At 41.6% G+C, this 22105-nt stretch overlaps 1 long non-coding RNA gene across 1 annotated transcript in view; it reads left to right on the top strand.

The window, feature by feature from the left end:
* LOC308555266 overlaps positions 1-22105 on the top strand; it is a 133965-nt gene that overhangs the window by 32907 nt on the left and 78953 nt on the right. Inside the window, exon 2 of the long non-coding RNA XR_013998528.1 lies at positions 5592-5681. This is a non-coding gene — a long non-coding RNA (uncharacterized lncRNA). The remainder of the gene's footprint in view (positions 1-5591; positions 5682-22105) is intronic.

Genomic DNA, 22105 nt, shown 5'->3' with positions numbered 1-22105 from the left:
AAAACTTACCCTTTTGAAGTGTACAGTTTAGTGATTGTTAGTATAGTCATAATATTGTGCCATCGTCACCACTATCTTATTCCAGAACATTTCATCACCCCAAAAAGAAACCCCATACCCATTAGAAGTCCTACCCCATTCTCTTTGGCCCTCCTCCCCTGTCCCTGCCAACCACTAATCTACTTTCTGCCTCTATAGTGTTGCCTATTTCAGACATTTAATATAAAGGAAGTTCTATGAGCTGCCATCTGCAAGCTGGAGAGCCAGGAAAGCCAGTGGTGCAGTTCAGTTTAAGTATGAAGGCCTGAGAACCAGGGGAGTCAATGGTACAATTCTCAGCCCAAGGACAGGAGAAGACCAGTGTATTAGCTCGTACAGTCAGGCAAAAAAGCAAATTCTCCCTTTTTTCACTGTCTTGTTCTTTTCAGGCCCTCAGTGGATTGGATGATGCCCACACATACTGGGGAGGGCAGTCTGCTTTACTCAGTCTACCAATTCAAATGCTATTCTCTCCTGGGAACACTTTCACAGATACATCCAGAAATAAATGTTTAGCCAAATATCTAGGAAGCCCATGATCCAGTCAAGTTGACACATAAAATTAACCTTCATAAAGATCACCCATGTTGTACCATGTATTAGTACTTCCTTGTTATGGTTAAATAATATTTCATTATATAAATACACCACACTTTGTTTATTCATTCATCAGTTAATGGACATTTAGGTGGTTTCAACTTTTTGGCTACTATACATAATAATACTATGGACATTCCTGTAAAATTTTTTGCTTTAACATATGGTTTTAATTCTCTTGGGTATATACCTAGAAGTGACATTTTGGGATCATATAGGAATACTATGTTAAACATTTTGAGGAACTTTCAACTTTTCCAAAGCAGCTGTAACCATTTACATTACCATCAGCAATGTATGAGGGTTCCAATTTCTCCACATTCTCGTCAACATTTAGAATTACCTGTCTTTTTTATTATGGCCATCCTAGTGGGTAGAAAATGGTTTTGATTTGCATTTCCCTAATAACTAATGATGTTGAGCATATTGTCATGTGTTTATCAGTCAATAGCTGATTTAAAGTCTTTGTCTAGTGATTTTGACATCTGGGCTTCCCCAAGGACAGTTCCTATTAATTGCTCCCCCCCCCATGTTTATGGGCCATACTTTCATTTTCTTTGCACATCTTGTAATTTTTTATTGAAAACTGTAAATTTAAATAACAAATTTTGACAACTACAGAAATCAGATTTACCCCCTTCCCAGGGTTTGTTGGTGTTACTGTTTGTTATTATTTTTTCATTTTAGCAACTTTTCTGAATGATACATTGTGTGTTCTTTGTCATGTGTGGCTGCTGAAGTCTCTGCTCAGTTAGCTTAGTGGTCAGGTAATAATTGGGCAAAGATTCCTTAAATGCCTGGAACCTATAAGTCTCCCAGTCTTTGCCAAGGGGCTCTGTGTGTGTGTGTTGGGCATGCCTTTAGCACTCCAACAGGAAGTTTACAAGTCTGCCTTAGCCTTCACTTTCTACTTGCACAGATCCTCAAGGTCATCCAGGTATGAGAGCTTAGGGCATTCTCAGGTCTTTCCTCATAGTGCTTGCACAGTCCTGAACATATACACCCTTATGCATGCACTTGATCTTCTAGATTCCTAGGAATATGTCAGAGATTTTCAAAGTCCCTTTGGACATCTTATTCGCCATCTTTTCTTTTAAGCTTTTGGCTAGCCTACTGTTTATCCCAACTTTCTTTATCACCCCTAGCAGCCACAAAGTTAAACAGTTGACACTAATTGTTTTAACAACCACCCCTGAGGAAAAAGCTTTCCCCACTAGATCAGCTCCACTCTGAGTCATATCAAATAGAGACAGCCCTGCAAGTATGGTCTTACAGGGAACCACCAGACAAGTCAAACAATCACAGTTCTCTGGGAATGAGGCTATGAAGGTCAATTCCATTCTGAAATCTCCAGTGGCTTCCAGGTTGCCAGTTTCCAACATGATTGCAGGCCTGTTGGTTTTCAAGGTTACCATGGAGCTAGAGAGAGGGGATGGGAATAGAGCAAGTTAAAGTGCCACAAATCTCACTGTTTTTACTGAGACCTAGCCATTTTTCTTCAATTAACACTCCCCAGATTGCTACTAGCAGTTGGTTAATATTAGAGCCTAAAACACTTGACTCTGATCATTTTTGCCAGTTTTCTTATTACTTTTATGAGAAATTATCTACTCTGCCATTTTCTCTCACCCCTCTGTAGTTTACTTAAGGCGACACATTTTGCCTCTTAAATGGTGTACCCAGTACCATATTTTTGCATGGCTAACATACTCATTCTTGAGACTCAGCTCAAGGGTCACTTCCTTGGGCAATGGAACACTTTCTGCAAGTTAAATCTGACACAGGGCTAATTCAGTGAATCAAATGCTATCTCAGCTGCTCTTGTTCAATGAATGAATGAGGAGAACTGGATCCATGCCAGATCAGCATCCACTTTTCCCAGTTCCTCCCTCCTTCCTCCCCACAGTACCCTTGAAGCACTGCCTCTGAGAGCCTGAGGCTCTGCAGATCATAACATGTAACATAAAACTAGAAGAATGCGTGGTGAGAATTTTGAAAAGCAAATTCAAGTGATAGGCAGTCAGTTGAACTAGATAGCATCTAGATCCCATCTAACCAGAAATTATGTTTTCTTGAATAAAAAAGATAAAAAGTATTCTGATGACTCACTCACAAGACTATACTGCTTTCTAGAAAATTATAGAAATACGTAAATGACTGATATATGCCCCCCAAAATAATAGCCAGTATGTGTTACAAATATGAATACAAGAAAAGTTTCCTTAATTTATTATAAAGACTCTTGTGGAGAAATGTTGGCTAAATAAATTCTGAAGACCATTGGCACAGGTATATTGATACTACCACTGCTTTAGATCACATCTTAGTTTTTCAACTTTGGGCCATTAGTATGGATGTACCTGAACATCCCCTGGGACATGTGAGCCCTACTTTGGAGACTATAGCACTAATATTTTTAAAGTGGGCTGTAGTGTTATTTCTAAGTGAATGTATAGCATTGAATTTTTAATATACAGAATTTTAAAAATTGGTCATTATTTGATTTTATATAATTTATTATAGAACATAGCACATGTATAGACTGGTATAATGTGTTGTGGAGAGAAAAACCTGTTGGCAAAGTAATAACAATAAGTAGTTGATTATGGAACTGCTAAAATTTCCAAACAGGTCTATTCATATACTATTTAGATAAAAGAACAAAAAAGTAGATTTATGGGATTATTATAAAAGACACTTGCCCAGCCAGGCATGGCTCAGCGTTGAACATCGACCTAGGATCCAGGAGATCGGGGTTCAATTCCTGGTCAGCGCACATGTCCCGGTTGTGGGCTCGATCTCCAGCAGGGGGCGTGCAGGAGGCAGCCCATCAATGACTCTCATCATTGATGTTTCTCTCTCCCTCTTCTTTCCTCTCTCTGAAATTAATAAAGACATATTTAAAATAAGTAAATAAAATAAAAGACAGCTATTAATACCTAAAATTCAAAACCAAAGCAAAGAGAAATTGAGATTGACTGATTACCCTGTGAAGTTTGTCATTGAAATCTAGTCTTGGTAACTCAAGAGATAATAAAATGTTCTTCTCCTAATAAGGAATATTTTTGCTTAAGTAATTTGAACAATTTCATTACTATTTCAATTAGCATTATCAATAAAATCATTTAAGTAAGAAGTTTTTAAATTAGAACTCCTGAAGCATTCAAGAAAAAGATAAATTCCAAAGCAAAATGAAAATTGTTTGCATGACTGTTTTTTAAATAACTTTATATTTTGAAATAGTTTAAGACTCACAAGAAATTGCAAAAATAGTTCAGAGATTTCCATGTACCCTTCACCCAGCTTTATCTAATGTTAATATCTTACATAGACATTATATACACCAAAACTAGAGTTGCATAACTTAACTCTTCGTTCATGTTGGGCATATAAAAGCATCAGATTGCTAGAGATCAAAATAAAGGACTTTTTTTGTAACAATAAAGTATTTTTATTTTATTTTATTATTTTATTTATTATTATTTTATTTTTAGTGAAGTTATTGAGGTGACACTGGTTAACAAAATTATACAGGTTTCAGGTACACAATTCCACAACACATCAGCTGTACACTGTATTGTGTATTCACCACCCCAAGGCAAGTCTCCGATCATTACCATTTATCCCCTCTCTACCTTCCCCACCTCAACCATCTCCCCTCCTTCTGGCAGTCACCACACAGTTGTCCATGTCCATGAGTTTTTTCTCTCTTTTTTTAATTTTTTGCTCAATTTCTCTACCCCCTCATCAGCCCCTCAACCCCCCACCCCTGATAGCTGTCAGCCTGCTCTCTATGAGTCTGCCTCTGTTTTGCTAAAGTATATACATTGTTGTTGTTTTTTAATTTTTATATTTGCTTATTTATTTTAAATATGTTTTTATTGACTTTATTATTTTTTTATTTATCTTTATTTTTTAAAGTATTACAGATGTCCTTCTTTCCCTCACCATTGATCCCTTCCACCTCGCATCTAACCCCCTCCAGGCCTTTCCCATACTATTGTCTGTATCCATGGGTTATGCATTTATTCATATAAGTTCTCTGATTAATCTCTCCCCACCCACTCCCCCACCCCCGCCTTCCCTCTGAGATTCCTCAGTCTGTTCTATGCTTGTATGTCTCTGGATCTATTTTGTTCATCAGTTTACAAAATAAAGGATTTTTGAAGGGTGATACTTCTTTGGAACTCTGGGTGTGCTGTCGGTCGCCCTAATGTCTCATCCACAAGTGACTGCAGATCTATAACAGATGGGTATTTTCTATTATTTCCAAGAGGCCTCAACTGTCTGAAAAAAACCAATAGGGGGAAAAGAGCACTTCAGATAACCATACGGGGTTTTGGTTGTTTATTTTTTTAAAGATTGGCAATTTTTACCATTCTCTAATTCAAGGAGAGTATTCAACAACAACAAAAATTGTTTCCAGGTAACTGAGATATAAGACAAATTTTCTTTCTCTTTAAATCTCTCTTGAGTACATCTTTTATTTCTACTTTCGATGCTCTCTCTTCCCAATTTTATCAACATTGTCATTGAAATCTACTTGGGAGAGAAAAGGAACTGCAGTCCTGTATCCAGGCTGGTTTTTATCTGTCTGAACCCAGACCAAATGCCTGGTGGTCTGTATCCTGGGAAGCCATGCTCTGTCAGTGAGCTCTCCTTGGTACCTCACCTAGTGTGGCCGGTCCCCCCCTACCAGCTCTGCATCATCTACACCCTCCCCACTCGGCTGAACCTCTTCTTCTGGTTCACCTTTTCAGGTTTGGATTATCTCTAGGACTTTTGTGTTCTTCAAACCTTAGACTTTGTCCACTGAAAATGGGGCATATTTAATTCAAAATTCAATACCTTCACCTCATTCCTTTTGGGGAAAAAATTAATCACTTTTCTCTTAGGCTAGTGTTGTTGATTTTGTTTTCAATTCATCTCTGTATTTTCTACTTTACCTTTCATAGCACCTTGAACATAAAAGGAATTCAATGAGTGTCTACTGAATGGATGGATTCCTTCCACGAAGAAAGGAGCCGAAAGGATGACTAATGAAGGTAATTAGCCAAATAATTAAAAAACATTTTTTTCTAATATTTGGAAATTGCATCAAGAGTTTTTGTTAATTATACAGATAATTACTTTAGTATAACGCATTGCTCTGGTACATGTGTGGGACCCTTTCGTAAGGCTGTATTTCTCTACACATACAGCCTTACAAAAAGTAGATAATCCCAGCTGGATTAAAAAAAAAAACAACCCTATTCATAGAAAATATGTAAATGAATATAAAGGGTACTATTACCAGTATTATTTCTTGGACCGAGGAAAGGGAATTGTTGGATCAATGGAGTCACTGGGCTTATACCTTTTGCTATACACATTTCTACCTTGTTTTAATTTTTATGTGCGGGTATTGCTTTCCAATATTACTTTTTAAGATTATATAAATGAAGCAGGAAACTAAATAGAGGTACTGTGGTCCTGAGCATTGGAGCTTACATCCTTCATTGATTCCTAGTAGGGGATACAAATGCTCCAGGGCACAGGCAGATCATGTAAGTAAGCAGATTGTACTCAGCTGGATTGTGACCCAAAAAAAAAGTGCATGTCCTAAGTGGCCAGGACTGCCCCATTCCAGCCAATTGTTGCTTTGCAGGAATGTGAGTCCATGCTGTCAGATCACCCAATTGCAAAAGCAGTTGAAGTCTGGAGATTATGTGGTGAAATTTCCAGATTTTTAAATAAAAGCAATGGATTTTAAAGTTTTATAGGTTAAAATGCAGGCAAAAACCAAACACGTCTATGGCCCAAATCCAACTTGAGCATCACCAGTGTTTAAACTCTGCCTTAGGTGGTAGTCCAGAGTACTTTGTTTATTTTTTAAAACAATTGAAGATGTTTCAAGGAATTTACTCATCCCTTGCCTGTTTTTCTCCTATGCAAAACATCAGTCAGTATTTCAGAACTTACAAAGGGCTCTAGGTATCCCCCTGATGACAGAGCAGTAGGACCCAGAAACTATCAGGCCTCTGCAGACTTGTAAACTGGTTCCCAATCAGCACAGCCTTCTGGGGCCCAGCATCAAGAAGGTCTTAGGTGTGGGAGCAGTGTTTCCTGAGAAGGCCGTGATGGCCAAGAATTGAAATGAGATTAACAGAAAAGAACCAAATTGGTGTCAGGGGACGGTCTTCAGATCCTAGAGCTGTGGCCACTTCGATTATAAACTCTTAAATAGTCATGAAGGCCAAATTTAGGATATGCCTAATGTGATTTTTGGATATGAGCAGGGGTCAAGACGATTAAAAAGCATTTGTTCATTGAAATGTATATATACACATACCTACGGATGTGCAGGTAAGGAGATGGATGGAGCCCCTCAACTTCAGGACTAGTATTCAAGATTGAGCCGAAAGGAAGAATTAATCCAGAATAGCCCAATGGAGTCTTATTTTCTAGTTAAATCATTTGTAACACCATTTAATAAAGACCACTAAGATAGTGCAGTTACCTGGCAAATGAGTTCTGTCAAACCACTTGCTCAATTAAGGTATCATGCCAAGTTTTTCCCTTCTGCCATGCCACTTACGAGCACTCACTATTGAAAACTTTGCTGAAAAAGAAGAAATAAATGAATATTAACCAACAAAAGCCCTCAAAGCATTCAAAATTACCCTCACAAGGCCAGGCAGTAAGGATCACAAGGCTGATTACAGGGGCACCTCTCCCTCCACACAGCACACGTTGACCTGCTTGACAAGCAACACTATGATGATGGGCTCTCTGGTTCTTCATTAAAGTAATTTGGAAGCAGCAAATAAACACAACGTGGCCCTTAGTAGGCACTTCCTAAATTGATCAAGTGATCAATGTGAGTACTGGAAACAAAACACAGCTAAAATTATCAGCCAGCTGCCTGACATGGACAGAGAAGACACATACCCTGAAGAGCTGACACAAGACTTAAAATAACATCTCAGTCTGACGGTATCAGGTTAGGAATAAAGCTGTGGAGAGCTTCACTCTGTACTGCACAATGCCAGTCTCCTACTCGTCCCTGGTTCATGGGGCCACTCTGAAGCCAGGATGCCTGGGTTCCTCTGCTGTCAGCTGGCTGGTGAACTTGGATAAGTAGCTTAACTTTACTTAACTTGGGTTTCCTCATCTAAAAAAAACAAAATCTATGTACCTCATAGGGTTGTGAGTATTCAGTGAGTTAACACTTGTAAATCTTAGAAGGGTTCCAGACACATAAAAAATACTCAGTAAGGTTATTTATTTATATGGATACTGTTATCATCATGAAAAAGAGTAGATTATGCTCAGGACAATCTAATTAATAAGGCAGGAAGTAAATAACAAATGTAGGAAAGAACTTCTTCCAAAATTACTAAAACAAAAAATTTTGGTTTTGTAGAGCAATAAATTTTTCACTATCTAGGAATTTCATGGGAAATACCTCATGAATTAAGACCATCAGCACAGCTCAACACTGTTCTACAGAGCCAGAAGCAGACTGCCTGACTTGAGTCTCAGCTGTCAACTATGAGCGGGGCAGCAATGGGAAGTCACTTAAGTGTGCTTCAATCCTCTCATCTGTAAAATTAAGATAAAAGTAGAGTTGGTATTAGAACTATATTATGATTTTAGTGGGCCCCACATACATTTGCTTTCATGGGCCCCTTCTTCCATAAAGTAATATTAAAAATTATATTTTATGACTGCACAGGTATAAAGACAAATATAATCCAGGCTGAGTTCCTTATTATATATTCATTATTATTATGTTCATTTTTTTTCCTCCTGACTTTAAAGAAATTAAAATTAAAACTTCTTTTTCATGGACCCCAGGCACTGTGCCTACTGGATAAGTCAGCCCTGATTGTTATGAGTGCTCAATTAATTAGTGTTTGTACGGCACTTGGAACAGTGCCTGACACCATAGTAAGCACTCTAGGAGTGTTTGTTAAAACATAAAAATGTCAAGTGTCAGACAAGCCAGATGCTACTTCCTTCCAGACTTCCCCCCTGCTACCTGATAAGTAAATCCTGTTTCATAATATAGTTAAAAACTTTCCTATCACCAACCTGTAGTTAGCAGTAGCAACTCTGAACCTGTAAAGGCTTCAGAAGAATAAATTAAGAGCACAGGTTGGGTTTAAATTGAATTCCATTTTCTTAGGGGAAAAAAAAAACACAACAACAACAAACAAGCAGAGGTGCTAAGCATTGTTTGCACCTCTTTCCTACTCGGCACAGCTTCAGAGGCACCGAGCAAGACCTGCTGCAAGGCTGGGGCGTCTCCAACGGGGAGAATTTGCTTTCCGGTTCCCAGCCTCCATTATCAGGAGCAATAGCTCATATCAGTGTCCTCCATGTATATGGCTAAAGATGCCAAACTTAAGAAAGAAACTGTAAGGTTTTTTTCTCCCCTGCAGATTAAAACACATAGGCAGGAGAAGATATGATTTTGGGGGGTGGGAACACAGAGCAATATACTAATCTTGTAACATAGAAACCCACACCTGAAACCTATATGTTCATATTAACCATTGTCACCCCAATAAACTTAGTTTTAAAAAACATTTAAAAAGAATGTTATAAGATATAGCTGTCATTGTTTCCAGTAATCACATTCATATTAAATGCATAACAGATACCTGAATTTTCATTACCACAATTCTTTCTGTCACCTAGGAAGGCTAAAAGACAAATTCAGCCCTCAGCATCAGAAAAATGTGTAAGTGCTTTTATTTCCCCTCTCAAGGACTAACAGGCTTGGAACATAGTCAACACTGCTTAGCCTCATTTTTGGCCATATGAGGCAGATCGACCCTCATCCATGCATAAACAAGATTGAAGCACCAACCACTATTTAAATTTGGATTCAGAATACCCTAGCCATGCATGCACCTTTTTTTAAAAATATATATATCTTTATTGATTTCCGAGAGAGGAAGGGAGAGGGAGAGAGAGAGAGAGAAACATCAATGATGAGAGAGTCATTGATCAGCTGCCTCCTGCATGCCCCCGACCAGGGATCGAGCCCACAACCCAGGCATGTGCCCCGACCAGGACTGAACCGTGATCTCCTGGATCCTAGTCGACGCTCAACCGCTGAGCCCCGCCCGGCCGGGCCCTGCATGCATCTTGATTTCAACTTCCTGCCATTCCTCTTATCTCCCCTGCTTCAAACCTATGACTCATTGCCCAGCCTTGGCCTTTATATTTGCCCCGTGGATTTGCTGTCCACCCTTCCTCCCCACTGTGTTCAAGTGGCAACTAGCTCACTCCTTGTACAGTTGTTAGCTACCCCTCTCACCAGAGTGGGCTACATTTGTGGGTCCCAGTGCAAAGTGAAAATGTGAAAAAGCAGAAGAAAAGGCTTTTTTCCTTGTTTTGTGCTCTCTCTCTTGACTTGTCGTGGTGTTTTGTATTTGCTATTTGGTGTTGCTCAAAGATACTTGAGGGATGAGTGAGACTCAGTCTCCTAACTCAGCAGCTGGCATATGTGTGGCGTGAGCAAGCCTGGCTCCAGCTCTTCCTGCCACACCTAGGCACAGGCCAGGGGCCTAGGGCACCAACGGTTGCAGGAGGGTGCTGGGGAGCTGGGGGCTGAAAAGCAGGGAGCATGAGCTGGTGAAATCAAGAATGCTTCTGAGTAGAGGCCTCTAGTCCCTGGTTCATGCTCCATTGTCCCATCTGACTTCACTCATTAATACAAATTCAAAAATAGAATTATTAAAAATTTTAATATGGCAATCACAGAGCATTCAACTTCAAGCATGGGGTTTTTCTGAGCTGAGGGCCCTGTGCAACTGCAGTGGATACCTGCTCATGAAGCATGAGCCCTGCCTGCCACCTTTGTGTTATAATCCATGCCCAGAAGCTCATAATCTAATCCCCACGTGGGCCTCCTGGTAGCGCTCTGGTTCTCTGGGAGAGAATCTGACCCATACACAAACAATGTAAACTCATGACCAGCGGTCCAGAATTCAGTCAAGGCATTCCTGTGCCTCTTGCTTTACTCTGTATTTCTGGCTTCCCTGGATCCACATACTCAACATGAACGAGCACCTCAAGACAGGAAATAATGAGCTGTACTTTTCTCATGCTGATCCCTGCTTCCCTTTCCAGAAATATCTCCAAGTGTCTGAGCTCCTAAGAGGAGTATTGGACCAGATCCCAAAACATGCATAAAACTAACAGGACACCTTTCATCCAAGACCTTTTTCTTTTTTTCCCTCCTTACCTTTCTCGAGCTCCATCCTCTTACTCATATTTCAAGTTAAACTGTGTTGAGTACAGGAAGTCACTGTTTATTATTAACAGAGGCATTCTAACCCAGCCATGACAAGATAGAGAGTCAAACAAATCCCGCTGTAATGCTGTCAGAGTAATCGGAGAGTGTGCATGGATTTTATAGTAACCAGCATGTGCTTCTGGCTGCCAGCACCTAGATTAAATTTCTCTGCTACCAGTAAATATCAGAGAGATCTTTTGCCAGTTCTCTGGAGAAATTAAAACAAGATGTACTCAGAGCAGCTATACCATATATATTTCAGATGAATTGATAGTTGCTTTATCTTGAGCATTAAAAAAACCTGTTAGGCTCAAAAGAGTTGGAATTTAAATATGAAAGTTATGGTTGTCCATAGCTAATGCAGTTCCTGCCTTATCCTTTTATCAGTCACATCATACGAAATTTTATCTTGTCATTTCATACCATGTTTTAGAATGGAAAAGACCTTGAAATCATCTCGCCTACTCATTTCATTTCACAGATGAGGAAACTGAGACCCAGAGATTTAAGTCCAGGGTCGCACACAGCAGACTAGGTAGTGTTGAGGGCACAGTTGGAACACCTGCTAACATCCTGCCTGCCCTGCCTTGATTCTATAGCACAATGACTCAAAGAAATCTGAAGACACATAGGAAATGTTATTTGGATGTTTATAACGCTTTTTTCTGATTAAATGGCAAACAAATTAGCTTCAGATAAAAAATATAAAACTTTTATATAAAAATTTTTAAAAAAACTACAAACTGAGGAACTTATTTAAACTTTGCAATACAAAAGTATTATTACTCTTATTTGATCTAAAAGCACTCACATATTGACATACATGCATATTTACACATCAATAATTCTTAGTATTTGATATTATCCAGAATTGTGCTTATTTGTTCCTTCCAGGATCCCGTGTAATTTTTGTATGGGGCCAATGAAACCCTGGTCAACTTTTGATAACCATGTCCTTTAATTACTTTCACTAAGTATGACTTTAGCTGAAATAAACAAAATAAGGTTAGATTTAATTCACATCAACTATGTTGCATTAAGTGCTAAAGAAGAGGTTGGGCAATGGTCGTAGAGATGGGCATTGCTGACATGAGACATGGCCTGGGTCACAAGCATAGTAGGCTGGCTCATCCTGACCCAGTTGCTGTGCCCAAGAAAAAAAAGATGACTCCTTTTTCAGGCCCACAATACCTGTTCTGGTTGAACCCAGGAGAATTATGCCAATTAGGATGCAGCTGTCACGAAGTCTGGAGAGGTCTAGAATGCCATCGCCCATTCTGTTCAGCAGGATGAAATCCCTCTGTGGCTCAGAACCTCCCAGGTTCCAGCAGAGGAAGCTCTTCCTGGTCTGAGAAGCCCTTGACAGCAGAAAGGCCCAGGAGGAGAGTATCTATGAGAGGACTGCTTCCAGAAGCACAAAGAACACCCAGATAGGGTTGGAGATTGAGAGTACCCCGTGGTTTTTGACTAAGCTAGCCTCCTTCATTTGCCTGAGGATACAGTGAATGCCTCCCGACTTAGAAGCCTGTGTGCTTGACCTGTCACTGACACTGATGCCTTTTGGACCAGTGTATATCTGGAAGATAGTACATGCCAGATGCCTGTCTGTCTTACCATGTTTGCCATCACCCAGAAATAGCTGGCCCAATAGAATGGTGGGATTACCCATTGAAAACTAGGTTACAGTGCCAGTTAAAAGACAATATCCTAAAAGCATGGGGTCCTGTCTTACAGGATACAACATATGCTTAGATCAGTAACCAATGTTTGCTGTTCTTTCATCCATAGTCAGCATACAGGGTCCAGGAATCAGTGGATGGATGAGGGAGTGGGTCCTCTCACTATTACATTTAATAACCTTCTTGCAGATTTTATCTCCCACCCATGCAAAAGTGATCTGTATTAGTTTGGAGGGGAAAGTGACTCATTTTGGGTACATGCCAATGTCTCCATTGAGATGGCCACCCAGTCATTTGGGGGTCCTCATGTCCCTCAACCAATAGGTAACAAAGAAGATTGCTCTACTGGCTCGGATGATTGATTCTGATTACCAAGAGCCGATTGTATTGCTACTAAAATATGAAGGTAGCAAGGACCACGTACAGAACTCAGGAGATTCTCTGGGGTTGTATCTTAGCACTTCCATGACCAATAACAAAAGTTAATGGAAAATTTCAGCAACCAAAAAAGGCAGAACCACTGAGGATGTAGACACGTCTGACTTCGTTCTGACATTTACTCACGAGGGAACATTTGGGCGACCTCACCAAGTAAACAACTAGCTCAGGTTCTGACTGAGAGCCTAGGAAACTTGGAAGAAAACAATTATAGAATGTATGTGTGTGTGTTTAAAGCAGGGTGAAATTTTCTGTAAAAGGCCAGATAATAAATATTTTAGGCTTGGTGGACCGTAGGGTCTCTGTTGCAAGTACTCAACTCTGTCATTGTAGCCTGAAAGCAGCCATAGATAATATGTAAATGAATGGGTATGGTTGTGTTTTAATAAAATTTTATTTTAAAATTTGGATTTGACCCATGGGTTAGAATTTGTTGACCCCCTGATTTAAACTAATTTTGTATTTCTTCTCCTTGCCCTCACTATTTTACATAAGACAATTTAATCTTTCAGTAATAGAATGTTGTGATGAGATTTTGAATTTGAGAGTAACTAAGATAGCTCGAAGATGGATAATACGACCGTCTCCCAGAAGTAGATACAGTGACGGCTCAGACATCGAGGGCTGTTGGGACACTGAGATACGTGAGGCGGAGAGCATTATCGTTTGTGTAAAGGAAGTTGCACTTTGTCAGGCAGCAGCCTGAAGTTGCTTTCCGTGTGTGGAAGTCCGTGGGGAGCTCTGTGCTGAAGCCAGGTGCCTGTGGATGCTGAGTAGCCAGGAGCGGCCAGTTCTTAAGGCATTGCTTCCCAGCGTCAAGCCCACCCTTTCATACTGCTCTGTGATTCGGAGGCTGGGAACCCACAAACCTCAGTTCTCCTTTATCAGCTGGATCTCTGTTAGGCTTTGTCAATAGATGGCACTAGAGGGAGACTTCAAGGCTGGAGGAAGAAGGGAGCACTCCTCCCCGTGTGCTTTCTGTTCCCTTTGTCTTACTGTTCCTGTCAGCACCATCCTAGCAGTGGATCCCAGCAGCAGCAGGTTATCCTAGTAGCACCAGTTGATTCTGGTTTGCACCTTTCTAACACTCACAGAAACAACTCATTACATCCCCTAGAGGCCCCAGCACCAGCAGCCTGTGCCCCCTCCTCAGAGGCCTGGGTCTCACCCCACGGAAGCCTCCTTCAGGCTCCTGAGGCAACAGGCTCCTGAGCAGCGACCCCTCTTGGGGGTCTGTGTTTCAGCTTGGCAGCACCGCCCCTCAAGCCCTAAACCCGAACAATTCCAAACTCTTCCATCAGTTCCCTCCGTTCTAGGGTGGCAGCTGCTTCCTACAATTGCTACTTTCTTAGTATTTCCTTTTTGAAAAGCCTTTTCATGTCCTCAGTGCAGAGACACGAAATAGGTAAATAACTGGACCAAAGCCATACAATGAGTACAAGACAGGAAGAGGGCGTAAACCCAGGTCTTTCCAGTTGCAAAGTCCTTGGTCTTGTAAACACTACACAGTTCGCCCGGCCAGGTGTGGATCAGTATTGAGCGTCCACCTATGAACCAGGAGGTCATAGTTCAATTCCCGGTCAGGGCACATGCCTGGGCTGTGGGCTCAGTCCCCGGTAGGGGTGTGCAGGAGGCAGCCGATCAATGACTCTCATCAATGATGTTTCTATCTCTCTCCCTCTCCCCTCTTCTCTCTGAAATCAGTTTTAAAAATAAATAAACACTACACAGCACCTCAGGGTGAAGGCAGACCTAGTCACCTGCCCTCTGGCCTCCTTGAGACTGCTGTTCAAATTAGACTGGGTAGAAGCAAGGTGGGTTATGTGAGAGCAAGAGCGAGCACAGCTGGCAGTTTTTATATATATATATATCTTTATTGATTTCCGAGAGAGGGCAGCAGAGGGAGAGACAGATAGAAACACCAATGATGAGAGGATCGAGCCCGCAACCCGGGCATGTGCCGTGACCGGGAATCGAACCTCGATCTCCTGGATCCTAGGTCGATGCTCAACCGCTGAGCCATGCCTGGCCGGGCACAGCTGGCAGCTTTAAGAGACTATATAACATTGGGCCCAAGTGAGCTCTATTCCAAGCACTCAAGGAGCCTGCAGACATGATCTGAGATACTGTAGTAATTCCCAAAAACCATGGAGCGCCGCCAGAATACTGGAGACAGTTACAGATGTCTCCCTTATCTAAAACAGATATACAGATATTTAGTCTTACATTAATCTCCAGCATAAATCTGGGATGTACTTTTTGTAAAACTAACTGATTCCCAAGAACAAGTGTAAGAAACAACTGAGCTCTTTTACTTATGCAAAGTCCGCTGTGATATGCTTGCGGGTGAAATGGTGAAATGAGGAGTGGATGCGGATCACCATTTCGGTGTGTAAATATGCTTGTTTGGAAATAAGGGCAAGATTTGGGGCAGGGCGGGACCCAGCAGATGGGGTTCAAAAGGAAGAGCTGAGTGTTCACCGTCACTCTGCTAGGGGCTGCAGGAAGGCGACAGGGCTCCTCCAGTGCCTTCTATGGAAACTGAACCCAGGATGGAATGAGATCCACAGGGTGAGGTCATCAAGGTCATCCTGAGAATCAGAGGAAGAGGGTGAGACAGACCTGGGGATTATTACTAGAGAGATGAGATAAATCTATCAAGCCTTGCAGTCAAGCGCTACTTTCTAAGGTAGGACCTCCAGGTTTCCCGTTGTATCTGTGTCTCCAACTGGCCTGTCCGCCCAAAGCATGGTGATTGAGATGGCAACTCAGTCATTTCTTGTGGTCATTTGTTGGTTTTGTCTCTAGCATTCATTCTTCCTCCTTCTGCCAGCAGTTCCTTGATCTTTCTTTGCAGGAACACCCTTTGCTTCATTGGCTACATTCTGAGTGGGTGTCAAGAAGTTTCACTGCCACCCAGCATGGGGTGGGCATGGGACCCAAGCTGGGCCACTCAGAGGCTCTCTTCTTACAGTGTGATTCTTGATCAGAGCGACCAAAGACTGAAAGCAGCTGTTGCTGAAACAAAAGCAGCACCTTGACAACACTGTTCTTTAGTTCCTGCTATTTAGATCCCCAAAGCTGCCTCTTACTCTGCTTTCTCGAGACCTGATTCTTCTCTCCCTTCAATTTTCTGAGCTGCCCCATTTTGCTCAGATAGATCCTTTTTTGTCCGGGGAGTTTGTTCTTTCACTTGCTTGCTTGCAGCCAAGGAATCCTCCCTGACCCCACATGCTGTGTTGGTAAAGGAAAATCTAATCTAATGGTTCTCTACAAACTTACTGTACTCTCACATGGGAAAAAGACTGTGGTCTTGCTCTATATTGGTTCTGATTATACATCCCCACAGGAATTACAGGGAAGCAGATTGTAACTTCTATATGTTCAGGGACTGAGTTCATTTTGTTCACCACTAGACTCAAAATTCCTAGCACAGTGCCTGGAAGAGTAGGTACTAAATAAATATCAACTGCAGAAGTAAGTGGAAATAAAGAAAGGACATTCCAGCCATTCGTTTAGTTATGGAATTGCTACATTGTAAAGTAGTGAGCTCCTTGTCACTGAAGAGCTTTAAATAAAGCCTAGATCACTCAGAATGACACACACACACAAAAAAAGATTTCTGCATTGAATAGGTGGTTTCCAAAAAGCATTTTAATTCTAGCTTTGTTGTTTCATACTTATTTATAATTTGCTCTTAGAGAATTTTGTAAAGTAAAAGTAGAACACTATATGCATTACGATAATATATAAAGCACAGACTAAGTGGTTAGAACAAAAAGTATATGTAATTTTTCAAGGTTAGGAGAGCATTTCTGCACATGCTCAGCAAAAGCTGTAGCAGGAGATGGAAACCATTGCTGGACTTGTTTGCAATGACCTACACTTGATCTATTTTTAGTCTCAAGGAATGTGAAATAAGAAAATGGATAGTTTGGTTGCCATGGTTATTTCCATCCACTGGCTTATCTTACCACCCATTTTCCATCATTTCTAATAACCCAGTTTCCCAGAGCAATATCTTAGGAGCCTATAACCCAGGCTTTTTATGAAATAGTTTCCCCTGGTGCCACCCTCATCCGGCTACTTTCAGCAGCTTCCCTTTGTCCTGCCTTTCTTCAGCATGGCTTGGGAACAAACAATACCCCAGCCTAAGGCCACCAAGATCTTTCAATGCACGAGACTTCTTGTGCTTGGTCACAACCAATTAGAGGTCTGAATGGCTGGTGTATTCCTGAACCCTGAGAATACATCTTTCCCTGTGTCATCAGGGCAAAAAGCAGCTGAGGTAGTAGGTTACTGTTTTCTGTAACGACGATTTCACTTATTTTATAAGTAGCACACCTTGACAGGGGAGGCAGGTGGAATTTAAAAAACACAGTCTGTCAAACATGCTACCTTGTGAAACTGAGCTAGACAGCTCTCATGTTTGCTTCGAGTTCCTTTAGCAGCTAACAAAGACGGCATCTCGACTTTTGGCAGAAGCCCATGAGAATGGAAGGAATCCGTCTGGAGCCTCTCCAGAGACACTTTGATTGTGGGGAATGATGCCGTGTTGTTAAACTCTGGTCTGTGTTATAGCAGGATGTGGAAGTTGGACTTTCTATAGACTCACAATTTTTTAAAAAGGCACTGCTGGTGTCACACATCTCCACATCTAAACACTAGGTGGCAACCTTGCCTTTTGTGTCACCAGTCAAAGCCGTTTTACAAAATCGCAGTAATTAAGGGAATAAATTAAACCATTTAACCATCAAAACTAACTTTCTCTCACACAGTTTTAATATTGGCATCCAGATATAACAAACAGTCAAAGTCCATCCTGAAAGTCAGGCCTAAATCAGAGGAGTATGAAATGTGCATATAGACAATTTTTTTTTTTTTTGCAGTATTCATCTAACCGCCTACAGGCTCACCATTGTTACAATTCCCAAGCCTTCCTGCGTGTAGACAGACGTTTGTAGATTAAACTCGTGTTACAGGAACTGGGATGTTCTGCGGTAAACAAGAGACAAGGTCCTTTGCTTTTGTAGAGCTTGCACTGAAGTGGGAGAGGCAGACACTAGTAAATGAAAATAATTTTAGATTATAACTGCAATGAAAAAATGAGGACATAATGTACTAGAAACCAGGCAAGAGGGGAAGGGGAGGGTGGTCAGGAAAGACCTCTGAGGACCTGGCATGTGACCCAAAGCCCAGATGACGGGAAGGAGCCAGCGGGCCAAGAGCTGGGGGAGGAGTGGCCCAGGTGGAGCGCAGAGCACTCCGCACAGCAGCCCTGGGCAGGGAGAAGCGATAGGTGTTGAAGAAACAGAAAGAAGCTGGTGTGGCTGGAGCATGGGAAGGGGAGGGAAGAGCAGGATGACATGGGCTGGAAGATCAGCAGGAGTCAGACCACATAAGGACAGTTGGCCAAGGAAAGAGACAGATTGTTTTCCAAGCTCAGTAGAAAGCACTGGAGGAAAAGTAAGAAGGGCAAAGGGACCAAGGAGGACGCATTGAGCTCCTGACGGTGCTCACAGTGGACTGACTGGTAAGACAGCAGATTTAGTAGACATGGCTCCCACCCTAGGACCCCCAGCCCGGCACAGACCTCGGACGCCCAGCATGCCCAGTGAAGGCATCCCTTAGAGTATGGATCCCTGCAAGGAAAGGGCATAAGCACAGGAAAAAATCAATTTGGGGAACACTAACCACTGCAGCAAGCATCTGTTTTCTTCTGAGGAAGTATTTTCACCCACAAACCTCATTTATGCCAGAAAGAGAAACAAAAGAGAATTTTTTCCCGTGATGATATGCACAGATCAAGTGGAGGCTCTAGGACACCCGAGTTCTGCTTGGCTCTCTGCCTGGCACCTAACGACGAAGCTTTGTGATAATGGGCGATGGCAACACATCGGAGATGGTCTATGTTGTGCACTCACTGAGGCCTTTTGTCAGAAGGCAAACATTCTAAAATACATGCAGCCTCGCTCGGCTAGGCCCAAGACTTTTCTTTCACTACAGCCACACCCAGGCCTGGTTATGGGCTACTTTGCCCGCTTGGCTTCAAGGCTTGGCACTGAGCAGAATCTCGGGGGGCTGTGAGCAGAATGGGGCAGGAGGAGGCTTTGCCCCCGGCCATGCAAAGCTAAGACAAAGGTGTAGGACTGCATTTTCCTGCCAGCTGCATGTGTGCAGGCACACACAGCGTTAAGCTGCCCTTTTACACCTTTCCCACCTTTTGAGGTTGCTCTGGGTCGGTGTCATCAACGGAGAAGCTGGCCCATTTAACATGAATGGGGAGTCATGTCTAGTGGGTCTGTGTCCATGTGGAGAGGACATGCCCCAACGAAAGGAGACAGCCACTCCCCAGCTCCAGGCAACTGTTTTCATGCAAGAATGTGGGGCCTGGTGTCATTAGATTTCCTAATTTTTCTAGAAAAATGAGAAATCTAGATTTTTTTTTAGTGTAATTAAAAAAAATTCTTCGATGGCCAAATAAATCACCTCCCTGGGTCTTACATGGCTGTTTGTAAACTCTGCTTCAGTCATTTATTTACTTTCCTATATTTACTATGAAAAATTGTTTGCATAGAAAAGTTGAAATAATTTTATAATGGCCACTGCACACCTATCACCTAGATTCTACTTGCTTTATCATATATCTATTCAGCTACTTATTTTCATTGAATTTTAACTGTATGGAAATTTGAAGGGGCAGAAAAGAGGAAAAGAGAGGGTAAGCCCTGTACAGGTGACTCTAGTCCAACGATTTCAACCACTTTCATCTCACAACACACAAACTAATTACTGAAATTCTGCAGTACACCAACAAATATATTTTTTGCTGATCTGACAAAAAAGTAATTTTGATTGATTTACAGAAAATAATAATAATAGTAATTGCCTATTCTTTTTGCTCCAAAATGACTTTTTAAAAATTCAGGTGCCTATACTTGTATATAATGGTTTCTGGTACCAAGAATTAACCAATCAGACAAAACCTTATTATACAACATGACCAATAAGATGCAACTCTATTGTATGACATATAGATTTATGGTTCAAGACAGAGCATTTACACCTGACAGTATTGTTGTGCTAGTTGCTGTCCATTTTTAATTTGACAATCTAAGGGAAAAGAGGGCAGTGCCCCTGACTAAACAGTCAGGTATTACATGTTTTAATTTTTGAGCTACACCAGTTGAATATCGCTGCTCTCGTCTATTAACTCATTTCTTAAAATTCACCCTCGGAAGAGGGGGGAAATGTGAACTTGATAATTAACGGGTATAAATTTTTAGCTGTGCAAAAAATGAGCACGTTCTAGAGATCTGCTCTACAACATTGTCCCTATAGACAGCAATACTGTATCAGACACTTAAAAATCTGTTAAGAGGGTAGGTAGGTCTCATGTAAGTGTTCTTACAATAAAATGAATAACAATAATAATACATGTTTTAAAAATTTAACCTCTTTCATTTGCCCAGTTTTCTATTTGGCCATGATTTTAAAATAGACCTTAGAATACTATATACACCGTAAACGTACACAGTATTATATGCCAATTATATCTCAATTTTTTTAAATGGACTTTAGGAGTTAGAGACTTCAAAGAGCTGGGGAGCCAGGTCAGCACTGGGCAGATTCAACCTGCCTCTCACAGTGACATCCCAGGGGGTGAGCGCCTGGGTGCCGAGGGTTTTGTGAATGAGAGAGCACCATTGTCTACCATCTCCCTGCACACAGTCAGAACCTCCGGCCACTCAGAAGTGAGGCCTGGAAGTTCAGGCAGGGCCAAGGGCTGTGGGTTACCTTTCTCTGCCCTCAATTTAGTCTGGAATGGGCCAGATGCAGACCATGGGATCCCTGCCAGGAGGAGAGTGTGCAGTTAGAGATGTTCCTCGCTCAGAGTATGTGTGAGCAGGGCCTCTTGGCACATGGGATGCTCATTTTGTGCAGGAGGTTAGAGTCGAAAGCCTGGGCTGTGAAAACTGACTATTTTAATTAAGTCCCATGAGACAATGCAGAACACTTTTTCAGAGGTTGAAAATAGCCTTTCTCAGGGTTCCCACATGTGCTCGGGGACCCAGGGAAGGTATTTAAATCCTGACAGCAGCTCTCGTGTTGGTTTGTCTGGAGATTGATCAGCAGCTTGCTCTTGTCCTTTGTGGCGCCTGAGGAGCACCGAGGGACAGAGGGGAGAGAAAGCTTTTATACCAACTCCTGTTCCCCCACTGCTTTCCACTGAGCTTAAAGAAATTACATCCCCTATGCGGTAGCAGCATATCATTAAGGGATGGTAATCACCATGGTAACCAAGGATAGCCTGCTACAAGCAAAGGAAAAAAGAAAGAAAAGCATAGGGCCAGAGCTTGCTACACCCACATTTGCTCAAAATGCCCAAGCTTTTAAGTAACATGGAAAGAAATATGTTTTCTAGACTGACAGCTGGACCGAATTTTAGAATCATTAAAGTGTAAAAGTGAAAGAAGCCTTAGGGAATGACCAAGGGCTATAACTGAATGCCTTAAGGGTCAGCTGATCAGGTAAACAGGGGGGAGGGGAAGAGAGTCTGCAAAACTGGAGCCAGGCTCTGAGAGTAGCAATAACTTCTGCAGCTGCAGCTAATTGTAGCAATGGGAGAGGCCCAGCCTTGTTATGTTAGATGGTGCAATTTCCAAAGGAAGCTGAGGATGCAGATTTTTATATGAAGTAACCCAATTTTGACTACTAATTAAAACCAACTTCAAGCAGGTCAATAAGATGCATCTGTGAGCTCCCACTTTACATTCGATGCAATACATGCACCCACTCCTTTTCTTAAATAAATCCTGAGGAAACTGAAGTCCAGAACACTTGTTATTTGCACAAGTCACACAGTCGGTTAGTGAGCAAGTCAGTCTTCTGGGGTCTGGACTCCCAGTACAGTGCTCCATTCCTTTGAAAATGTTGTGACAAGTCAGCTTAGCTCCAGGAGTCTCATTACATAAACTGGCAATTAGGTCTTCCTATAGGCTAAAAATTTAAAACCATACAAACAGCTCTCAGAGAGTGTGAGATCCATGAATCTCTCTAC

This window comes from Miniopterus schreibersii (genome assembly GCF_964146895.1).
Source record: "Miniopterus schreibersii genome assembly, chromosome: 3".
Taxonomy (NCBI): Eukaryota; Metazoa; Chordata; class Mammalia; order Chiroptera; family Miniopteridae; genus Miniopterus; species Miniopterus schreibersii.
The sequence above is the reverse complement of the archived record's forward strand: the minus strand, read 5'-3'. Positions and strand labels throughout refer to the sequence as shown.